At 45.9% G+C, this 11,723-nt stretch overlaps 1 pseudogene; it reads left to right on the top strand.

Annotated features, from left to right (window-relative positions):
* The first annotated feature begins 11,257 nt into the window (after window positions 1–11,257).
* LOC136145145 (cytochrome b-c1 complex subunit 7 pseudogene) lies at window positions 11,258–11,492 on the top strand (annotated as a pseudogene).
* Window positions 11,493–11,723: the final 231 nt, after the last annotated feature.

The raw sequence follows: 11,723 nt of genomic DNA on the forward strand, positions 1-11,723 counted from the left end.
CAGCTTGGGCTTCTGTAAAATGGAAATACTAACAGCACTCATTTCATAGGTTTACTGTAAAGACTCCGGAGGTTAATACTCATAGCATGGTGAGCACAGCTCCTGGTAAACAGCAGCTGCTCAGGGGAGGTTACTAGCTAAGGGCCAAAGCAAGAATGCCTTCAGTTCAAACATCCTCCAGTAACTTGGGCAGGTTACCTAAACTGTCTTAGGCCTTGGTTTCTTCATCTGTAAAGTGGTGATAATAACACTGCTTGCCCCATTGGATTAGTGTGGAAAATAAGTGGAACAGGAAGCTACCAGCACACCTTAGCTGCGGTCATCAGTACCCTTCAGCATTTACAGCATTAAGTAGACACTCGTGGATAGGTGGTCAGGAGATGGGGAATTGGTCATTGCACTAACACAATACTGGCAACTCCCTACCTTTTCTTCAACTCCTTACGTTCGGATAATTTTGTAAAGTATTTCTATACATATTATTTCATTCGGTTTATAAAAGCCCTTCAGCTCACTTTAACCCACAGTTGGGTGGTGATTCGTGAAACGCGTGACTCCAAACTAGTGCCTCATCAGGTCCACAGGGGAAAGCCAGGATTGGAGACATCTGGGCAGAGGGAAGGAGGGGTTGGGGAGAGTAGTCGGGAGTGGCTTGTGAGCTTTATCTAAGCCATTGGTCCTGTCCTCCAGGTGGTGATACTGTTCGTGGTGCTTTTAGTGATACAACAAAAGCTATGAATACTCACCCGGAAAACTGGACAAGCTTACATTTCATAGACTTTATGCTACCAGAGCCGCTCTAGATCTTTGCTCAAAACCTGCAACCCCACCTTTAGCAGGAATTAACATAAATCTTAAGTTAAAGGGTCCAGGTATTAGAAAGGAAGCTACAAACAAACAATAATCAGATAGAGACTTTCTTAGCAGTCCAGTGGTTAAGACGCTATACTTCCAAAACAGGGGATGCACAGGGTCCCCTAATACCTGGTTGGGGAACTAAGATCCTGCGTGCTACATGGTGTGGCCAAAAAAAAGAAACCAAATGGAACCAGCCAGGACCAAGATGGCAGGAATCTGACCTTCAACAGATGCTGAGTCTCATTCTACGCTTCATTCATTTTACTTCATTAGTAAATAAATGGCACACCTATTAGTGACCAGGACTGACAGTAAAGACCAAAAGGGATAAAAATAGGATGGCATCCACTGCCTGGGACGAGGGACGAGGGAAGCGACAAGGGAAGAAGCCTAGTCACTTTCCTAGTAGACAAATGCACCTGCCTCCCCATCACTAGCTTCATTCCTCCTCCTTTAATCTTTTTCCAGATGGGCAAGAAGTTGAGCTATAAACTTAGTTCCTGCTTCTCCTTTCTTTGGCCACCAAATAAAGCTTGTACTGCCTCAATCTTGGTTATTAGCCTACTTAAACCTCAGGCAGAGAGCCTTGGTCAGCCTAGGGCCTGAGCAGGGGCCATGGGACTTAATTCAGTAATACCTACACAGAGTCATATTGAGATCTGTGACAAGTTATAATTTTGCATCCCCTTCAAATCCATTTTTAACAAACATTTATTTAATATCTATTAGCAGTAGCAGAGAGAAACAAATTTTATATTAATAAAAGTACTGCTCCTCTTTGTGCTTGAGTTTAGAATTTACTCACATACATGCAGTTTTCTGAACTTCTTAAATTCCCTTGAAAGTTAGTGAAATAAATGATTTCTGACAGCCAGCACAACTCTGTGATTTATTCTACCGACTGCAAATGTCTGCTGATTGGGTACCATGCAAAAACACTCAACAGAAAGAACCCCACCGAGGAATGTTCTGTTTTTGCTCTGGAATCTGAGACCAAGGGCGGTTGCAGTGTTTCTAGTCAGGCAAATGTTGCCTGCAGAAGCAGGAGCCATCTTTCCGAACCCTCCAGTTCCACTTGGGGGCACGTGATAGATGAACAACATATCAGCACCTGCTGACCTACTCACCTCGTTGTCCGTATTTGGGTTCAGCGCGCAGGTTAAGACACGTGGACCAGACAGTCTGCGTTTAAACACCAAGAAGGTCGTTAGTAGATCTTTGTAGGCACGAATACCTCGCCCTTCACCTTAAGTTCATTGTGATGGGGAAATGAAGAGAGGTCAGGAGACTCGGGACTCTGAAAGCCAAAGAGGGAGAAACAATTAGGCGTCCACGGAAGCTCTGAGAGGGACACTTAAGTCAAGTGGGGCTGCCCTGCACTTCCATGATTGTCTGCAAAGCTGATGGGTCTGAGCGGCTCCCAGCTGCCAGCCCGGCCCCTGACTCTGGTTCTGAGCACTGGGTCCGGCCACAGGCCCTTTAAGGCCAAAGTGGCAGAGGCCGAGGGGACTGTGAAGTACAGTATTCTCACCTCAGCTGTACTGGGGTGGCGGTGTCAGGGGCACCGGAAGTAACTCTTAGACTTCCGGCCGGCCAGACTCCATTTCCGGCCTGCAGAGGTGGCCCCTGGTGAGCGGGCTGGCAGAGCAGGGGGGCTTTTCGTGTCAGTTTTCAGAGCCAGGAATCCACTGGTCTAATGTCATGAAGATTTGGTTCATCCCCAAAACACAGGGAGGTGCTTGTCAGCAAGTCTGCACCACAGAGGACGCTTTGTGTAGGCGACTGGCTCAACTGAGGGCCAGGGCCTCCCTGGCGGCTTTTGCTGATGCAGGGCAACTCCGTGCTGGGAGCCAGTGGGCAGGGAAGGCCGGCCTCCAGGCTGATCCCCCGTCCCACCCCCGCTAGCCCCGGGCTGGGTTGGCAGCAGCGGTTTAGCAGTGCGAATTGGAAGGGTGTCATGCCTCAGAGGACAATGTGTTCCGCAGAGGTGGTTCTCCAAGCGGGATCCTCCTGGCAGAGGTTAGCTGCAGCGACTGGGAACTTGTAAGAAATGCACAGTCGCAAGCCTCGGACGCTCTGGGGGCGGGGCTGGTGGCCTAAACCCTCCAGGGGATCCTGCTGTGTATTCTAGTTTGAGGATCACTGCCGTCAGGCGCTAATCTGCCTTCTCACACCCACTGTGGGGGCTCGGGGGAGGGGGCGGGGCAGCTGCTGAGCAGACAAGGGTTCAGTCATCCAGTCCCAACATCCATTCCAGCATACTACCCCTGAATTCAGGCTTGGGTATCAGTGCGGGGAAGCCAGGCCGGAGGTTCTCTGTGACCTCCTGCACTGCCCACAGCAGCCCCAGGTAGGACCCGGGAGTGAAGGTTTTGTTCCCGGAGAGAGGTCTGATCCCTGGCTCCTGAGCGGGGCTAAGGGGGCCAGGTGACCCCACACTCAACCTTCACCCCTGGGAACACCAGGGTTATGTACACATGGGTGAGGAGCTTCAGAGCAGGAGGCCAGGGTTATAAAATGTCGGAAACCAAGGTTGCTACCCCCACCCCTTCTAATGACCTACTTGGTGGTGGTGGCGGTTTAGTCGCTAAGTTGTGTGCGATTCCTGCGACCCCATGGACTGTAGCCCGCCATGCTCTTCTGTCCTTCAGATTTCCCAGACAAGAATACTGGAGTGGGTTGCGATTTCCTCCTCCAGGGGATCTTCCAACCCAGTGATCAAACCCTCCTCTTCTGCATTTCAGGAGGACTTTTTACTGCTGAGTCACCAGGGAAAAGGCATGGGGAGGCAGCTTGCCATTTTGTGCGGGATTCAGGTTCCTTGTTGAAGACCAGGCTATGCCTAAGCATAGAGGCACCCTGTGCTTTCTCCTCCATGCCAGGGGAATAGCACCCAGGGCCAAGTGGGCTCTGTTAGCTCACCTTTCTACTTCACAGAGAGAGGCTCAGGATGCAGAGGCACCTCTGGGGCGATCTCAGTCCTGGGAACCTGGAGTCTGCAGAGAGACAGGAGGGGCCTTGAGGTGGCCCCCTGAAAGCCCACCTCATCCTTCTGCTGGCATTGCCTGCACTTGAGAGGTGAGGGCACAGGAATCAAGAGAGGACAAAATGCAGATTTTTTTGAGCAGTCTATTTCATCTTGACCCTCTGTTTACTGGAACACACATTCCTTAGCGTAAATACACACAAAATTCAACAAATTTGTGGGAGAGTCCAAAATAAAAACACAACCAATCAAATAACTCCCCACATAAAGCTCTACAGCTCACTAGTTTTCACTTTTAAATATCTACTTGGCCAGGGCACAATGCTGCCTTTGTGCTGTGGCATAGTGTGCAAACCCTGGAGTCAGATTCTCTGGGTTTATAGCCCAGCTCTCCTACTTACCTGCTGTGTGCCTTAGGCAGCTTACTTAGCCTTTCTATTTTCAGTTTCTCCCTCTGCAAAATGGGAATATTTATAACAATAGCCACTTGTTAGGAGCATTATAAAAAAATAAATGAGTTAATATACACACAATGTTTAGCACAGTAGTTGGCATATAGTTATACGTGTGGTATATGAGTGTTAAGTAAGATTTCAAAGAAAACTGTGGTGGCTTTGTGACTAACCCACTTGGCTCGACTGAACTACATTTCCCAGAATTCCCTTCCCTGTATATTTTGGTTGGGGTTGGCCACAAGAGAGAGTGGCGTAATTTGGAGGGTGGAAGTGAAGTGGCTACCAATTTGTAGCTTGAGTTATCTGTGCGCTTATCAGATAAGTGGGCTTCCCTGGTGGCTCAGAGGTTAAAGCATCTGCCTGCAATGGGGGAGACCTGGGTTCGATCCCTGGGTCAAAAAGATACCCTGGAGAAGGAAATGGCAACCCACTCCAGTATTCTTGTCTGGACAATCCCATGGACAGAGGAGCCTGGCGGGCTACAGTCCAAGGGGCACAATGAGTTGGACACGACTAAGCGACTTCACTTTCACTTTCATCTGATGAGCAGCTCCTGCTCCACTTTTAGCCTCTCTGGCTCCTGGGGGCCAGGTGTGTGTTTGGCAGACACCCAAAGTCACAGCAAAGGGTCAAGGTGACAAGAACAGGCACTGGTGTCACTCTGTCCTCGCCGCGGGGCTCAACTCATGCTTGTGGTTCCACCTTGTCCCTGCTCTTCCCACTTCACCTCCATCTTCCCTTCCCAACTGCCTGCCTGCAGGACTTCAAGGTGATTCATGAGTTCCAGAAACAGTGAACATGGAAAATAAGAGTGGAAAATCATCAAATAGCAGAAAATAATTTTCTCAAGCTGAAGGGCATAGATCTTCAGAGTAAAATATTTATAATATTAATATTTATTTGTACTTATGCAAATATACATATATATAGCATACACAAACTTATAATAAATATTACATTTGTAATAAGAAATATTTAATGTATAACATACATACATATTTATAATATACAAGTAATATACAATTGAAAAGAAAGTATCAAAAAATAAGAGAAAAGAAATAAAGGAAAGAAAAGAAAGAAAAATTAATAACTCAGAGAAAGCAGATCTCAATAGCAACAAACATCTGAAAAGATGCCCAAAACTCACCAGGGATATGCAGATTAAAGTAATTTTATATCCACCACACTGGAAAAAGTGAAAATAGCTGGAACACCTTTGATGGCAGTTATGCAGAGAAATTGGACTTCCCTCATAGCTCAGTCAGTAAAGAATCTCCCTAAAATGCAGGAGACCCGGGTTCAATTCCTGGGTCAGGAAGATCCACTGGAGAAGGAAATGACAACCTACTCCAGTATTCTTCCCTGGAGAATCCCACGGACAGAGGAGGCTGGCGGGCTACAGTCCATGGGGTGGCAAGAGTTGGACACGACTGAGTGACTGAACCATGCAGAGAAAAAGGAACTCTCTTGCATTGTTTGTGGGATGGCGAATAGTTGTAGGCATTTAGGAAAGCAATCTGACAACATCTATTACAATTTAAAAAAAAAATCAAAGCTTTGACTCAGCAGTTTCATTCCTGCGAATCTACCCCATAGAAGCTAAAGCACCTAGGCTAATGTCCAAGGATGTTTATAGCCACACTATTTGCAATAGAAAAAACCTTGGGAGGCTGGGAGGTGAGAATGGATGAAGCAGAACAAATCCTGGGGCATCACTGCACAGGTCAGCCCCTGGGAGCTTGCACCTACCCTTCCTCTAGGCTGCACCCACATCTCTCCATTCCTCTATTCCACCCCCACAGGACAGAGAGGCACAGGTAACTAACTTCTCCAGTTTGTCCCTGTGGCCAGTAGTGGTGGCCTCTCTGCTGCCCTGATCCCTTTCCTTTGTTGGCGTGACAGGAAGGAGGATGTATAATCTTGCCTATCTCTCTCTGACCAGGGCAAGGCCGCTTTCCTTCCACTAAAGCACTTCAACTTCTCTTAAGGCAAGATGTAGCCCCTTTTCCTCTTTGAGGTTTTCTCTCCACTGACTCCACATTCTCAGCCATAATTTCCAATGATGGTGCAGCAATACAGCCAATAATTATCCATGCAGTAGGTCCACACGGTCCTCAGTATGCACCCAACCTCTGTCTCTATACACACACCCGCCTGTCCATCAGAGCTCCCTCAAGTTGGGCTAGGTTGCCTCAACCTGTATCTTTCAAGAACTTGGAAGCTCCGAGGAGGCCAGAACCCTGCCATGGGCACCATCTTGTTGTCAGTGTCCAGGTTGGTGTCTGCTGGGGGAGATTTCGATGGATGCAAACCTATTAACACCTGTTCCTGCCCATCCTCTAATGGGGTAGCTTTTGTGATGCAGAACCAGGAGAGAGAGGACAAGCTGGAAGAAAAGAGCAAAGGTCTTAGCAGAATGGCTGAGTCAATTTATAGAACAAAGAGCTGCAAAGTAAGAAGCACAAAAAGAAGAAAAAAGCCACCTGTGCTTGAGTCTTGTTTCAGTTGCTGGAGACTCTGGAGCAAGTGTGGGACCATGAGAGCCAGGGAACAGAGGAACTCAGAGACACATTTGTTATTGTTGTTTAGTCACTAAATCATGTCCGACTCTTCTGCAACCCCATGGACTGTAGCTTGCCAGGCTCCTCTGTCCATGGGGATTTTCCAGGCAAGAATACTGGAGTGGACTGCCATGCCCTCCTCCAGGGGATCATCCCAACCCAGGATTGCTATGGATTATTCCCTTGAGTGTTCCTGAGCCACCCAAGTAAAGATCAGAATTTCTTTACTGTCACAGTCAGAGGGTGCTTTTTTGAATGAAACTCCATGTAGGACCAAAACATAGACCTAAGGTAGAGTATTGGACTAACGAGGAGTCAGAAACAAGATTGCCTCCAGGGAGTTTAATGATGAAGCAAGATTGTAATGGCTGCATACAAACTAGGCAGAATCACCCTGAAGGAGAATGACTTGGTTTCAGTTGGGAAGCCAGGGGCAAGCTGCCTGAAGGCATTCACACATCCAAGTGAAAAATGTGCAAAATCCAAGCAAGCCCAATGATGTAAGTGTCTGCAGGTGGGCGCCTTGGACCACACAGAGAGTTCCCCATCTGTCTGCAGGGGCTGCAGAGCCTGGGAACATCTGCAGTGAGGATCACTAGCTCTCTGTCATCTCGGAGCCCATGTCTAGCAGGCAGCTTCCTGGTTGTAATCTAATTTTCCATGTGCTTGCATCTTCAAGCCTCAAGGAAGAGAAGGTGCCAGCGAGTGCTCACCTGCACCTGATCTGCTTGATAGCTCTTCTTTTCACCCACTTACTCATGTTTTTTGTGTGGCAGGTAACTGGTACCCACTCAGCCTGGGGTAACTGACAATTGAATTTCTTAACCTGCACATCAGGGGCCAGACTTGGGATATGGGACCAGGCCATGAAGCTGCCACATGCCAGGGACCCATCTGAGGGCCAGTGGCCCTCCCAAAGCGAATCCTTCCTGCCCCCAACAATCTCCCCACAAGGTCTTCTTTGTGTGCAGTCAAAATGAATACAAAGACAATTTGTATTCTAGTACACATCCTAGAGCTGGGTGCAAGTTCTAGTTTGCTGGTTTAATGAGCTCCAGGAAGTTTTTAAATCTCCCAAGCCTTAGTTTCCTTATCTGAAAAGTGAGGATAACAATAGTACCTCTCGAAAGTTACTGAGAAGAACAAAGGAGATGATGGGCACAAGTAGCTTAGCATAGCACTTGACACATAGTTAGCACTCAGTGTCAACATGATTATTACTTAACCCTTTGAGCCTGAATCTGTACTGTTTAGAATAATAACAGAACAACTTAAACCTTCTATGAAAGATATTTGTTTCACATAATAACACATCTAGAGGGAGGACAGCTCCAGGTTTGATGCAGTGTGGCTTACCAGCATCGTTAAGAACTCAGGCCCTGTTTGTCTTATCATCATCTTATTGCCTCATGGTTACAAGATGGCTGTCATGGTGCCAACAACAGTGATACAGCAGAAACAAAGGATATGAGCAAAAAGGATATGCTTTTCTATTCAAGGGGAAATTTTCCTTAGAAAGTTTCCTTGGATAATCAGAACAGATCAAATGCTGGATGTAGCCCTGGAGCAAAGTCGTGGAAGCCCCTTCAATGACAGAAGTAACCTTGTAGATGCTGGATTATGAAGAGATGCAAGGGAAGAGAAGATCAGGGGAACAGTATTTACCACCTGGTACAGAAGTATTTCACTATTTTAATAACTAGTACCACTATTCTGACATGCTCCCATTAAATGTCAGTTCTGCTCTGTCTTATTGACCAGACTGGGTGTACACCCACTCCTAGACCAATCACTCCACAAGGAAGCCATGTTGCCACAACTGATTTGAACTAATCTTGACTCATTCCCAGGGATAAGAGAAATGTCCACCTGCTAACTGAATACAGTTGGGTCTGTTAGCAGGCACTTATTCAGTTGTTCATCTGACAAACACTTATTGAGCACTGCATGCTGGGCACAGCATGAAGGATGGTGGAAGCGTGGCACAGGGAACATGAATGGTGGGTAAGTACCTACCACAGTTTTGTTCTGTTTTTATTTTTTATTAAAGGGTAGCTGGCATATAGTATTTATGAGTTTCAGGCATACAATACAGTGATTGTAACCAACTTTTAAAGGTTATATTCCATTTATAATTATTATATTTTCTATTTCCTGGTGTTGTACAGTATGTTTTTGGTTTTTTTGTAGTTGATTTACAAAGTTTCAGGTATACAGTGATTGGAGAAGAAAATGGCAACCCACTGCAGTATTCTTGCCTGAAGAATCCCAGGGACGGGGGAGCCTGGTGGGCTGCCGTCTATGGGGTTGCACAGAGTTGGACATGACTGAAGTGACTTAACAGCAGCAGCAGCAGGTATACAGCGAAGTGATTCAGTTATATTTATATAATATATTATATAAATTATATTTATATAAATATAAATAAATATATATTTATATAATATATATAAATTATATATAAATTATATTTATATATAATTCTTTCACATTATAGGTTATTTCAAGATATTAATAGTTCCCTGTGCTACAAGTAGGTCCTTATTGTTTATTTTATGTACAATAGTGCGTACCTGTTAACCCCTGATTTCCAATTTATCCCTCCCTTGCTTGTTTTGTTTTTCCAATCAACCAAAATCCATAGTTCACATTGGAATTTATTCTTTGTGTTGTACATTCTATGGGTTTTGACAAATGCATAATGATGTATATTCACTTGTATAACGTCAGACAGAGTAAACTAGCTCTACCTATTCATCCTTCACTCTTCCATAACCCCTGACTTGTTATCATCTCCAGAGTTTTGCCTTTTCTAGAATGTCCTATAGTTGGAATCATGCAGCATGTATGTAGTCTTTTCAGATTGGCTTTCACTTAGCAAAACGCATTTAAGTTCCATGTCTTTTTGTGGCTTGAGAGCTCATTTCTTTTTAATATTAAGTCATCTGGCTACGTGATAGGTGATCCATTCACCTCTTGCAGGACATTGCCACAGTTTTTTTAACCTGTAAAATAATGACAATCATATTAATGTCTACCTCATGGAGTTATTACTAGGATTAATCAGGAGGATATTGGTGCTTAATAAATGGTTTCTCAAACAAGATACTCAGCTAAAGACACCGTCATTTGCCACACAGGCTTTCCCTTTGGTGGTTCGGTTACTTGCTTTTAGGCAGAACAACACTTAAATCATCTCAGGCCAGTGAGAATTCAGCCTAACACTCCTGGCTTCCCAGGCAGGAGACCCCACCACCTCCCCAACCATTCTGTGTCTCCAGTCTCCACTGAGAACACAGGTTTTTATGTAGAAAGTGTTGCTGGAAATGTGAAAAAATTGCTTTTCTTTAGTATCCTGGGGAAAGTTTATTTTTAAACAAATTGTTCCTTTCAGAACAAGGCTTGGATCTTACTGTTTAGTCATTTTATTCCAAAGTGAATACAACAGTTTACCTCAACTTGCCTCAGGACTTGTGGGTGCTCACCACAGTGCCTGCAGCCAGCCTGACTCATCAGCTGGCATTATTCATCCCTCCTTCTGGAAGGTTGTCAGTGGCATCAATGCCCAGTGCCTGCACGGACCCTCTGCTCTGTAGGAAGAATAGGATTAAATAAGAACCCTTCTGTGAACCATCCTTTAGTCATCTGGTCTCACCCAGACTTGCCTCTCTGTCACTGAGTCAAAATAGAGCATTTCTGATTCAATTCACTTCCCAGGGAGGGAGGTACTATTTGATCCCCAAATGAATCTCATGATTCTGCTAAAAGCCAGCTCTGCTTTGTGAATTGTTGAGTGTTTCCAGAAACCCTAAGCTTGGTTGTAAGCATTGTTGTCAGTTTGACTTGGGAAGACAGGCTGGGGTCCAGGCCCAACTGTTCAAGACCTCCTGTGGGTGGTTTTTGTGCAGCGTGACCAGATGCAAAGTTCCCTCCCCTTCCTAGGCTCCCCAAGCCTGGAGGAAGGGGAGGGGCTAGCCTGGAGGAAGGGGAGGGGCTAGCCTGGAGTTGCTGTGGTTGCTCAGGCTAGGAAACATTCTTTGCATCCTGCCTAACCGCTCCCTTTCCCACTGCCCCTGATCCAGACCACTGGTCCGAGCTGCCTAAATAGTCTCCACGTCAAAGCTGCTGTCCTAAAATTACCCTAGACAAAGGGAGGCCCATGGGGGAGGGTCTGGTCATGGAACACAGACCAAACTGCCAGTCAGCAGAGTCTGAGCCCTGGGCACAATTCTCTATGGGTGAAAGGAGAATGCAGGGAGATTACTCTTCTCTGGTTCTACACTGGCCTCTACAAATTTCCCCTTTCGCCTATAGAACATGTTCTTTAATCCATGCCATATGGATGTTGGAATTCATCCCAACGCCTGGTGCAGCACAGGTTCAATAAGCTGGGCTTAATGCGAGATGATACAATATATGAGAATGACGGTGTAAAAGAAGCCATAGGAAGGCTTCCGGGGAACCTATGTAACGACAGAGTGTTTCCCATTAAGAGACCACTGGACCCGGGCGTGAGGCAGCAGATCCTGCCTAAAGAGCAGTGGACAGAGCATGAGGAGGATAAATTCTACCTTGAGCTATATCTGAAAGAGGTTATTAAGAAAAGAGAGAGAAGAATGGGCGAAGAAATAATTTAGTAGACTAAATCTGTGGATACAACTGTTCTCAAGTATTTTTTTTATGAAGTTGGTTAAACCTGAAATGTACAATGTAGAACTATTTGGGCTGTAAATGTATTGCTTTAAATAAATATTTTAATTATTTTTGGAAAAAAGGGGGGGAGCCCCAAGGGGCCCACCTGGCTTGGCACTGTCTGAGCTTGGCTGAACAATACACGGGTTGTACTCCAGGAGAGGGACTCCA

The sequence above is a fragment of the Muntiacus reevesi genome, chromosome 12 (genome assembly GCF_963930625.1).
Source record: "Muntiacus reevesi chromosome 12, mMunRee1.1, whole genome shotgun sequence".
NCBI classification, from domain to species: domain Eukaryota; kingdom Metazoa; phylum Chordata; class Mammalia; order Artiodactyla; family Cervidae; genus Muntiacus; species Muntiacus reevesi.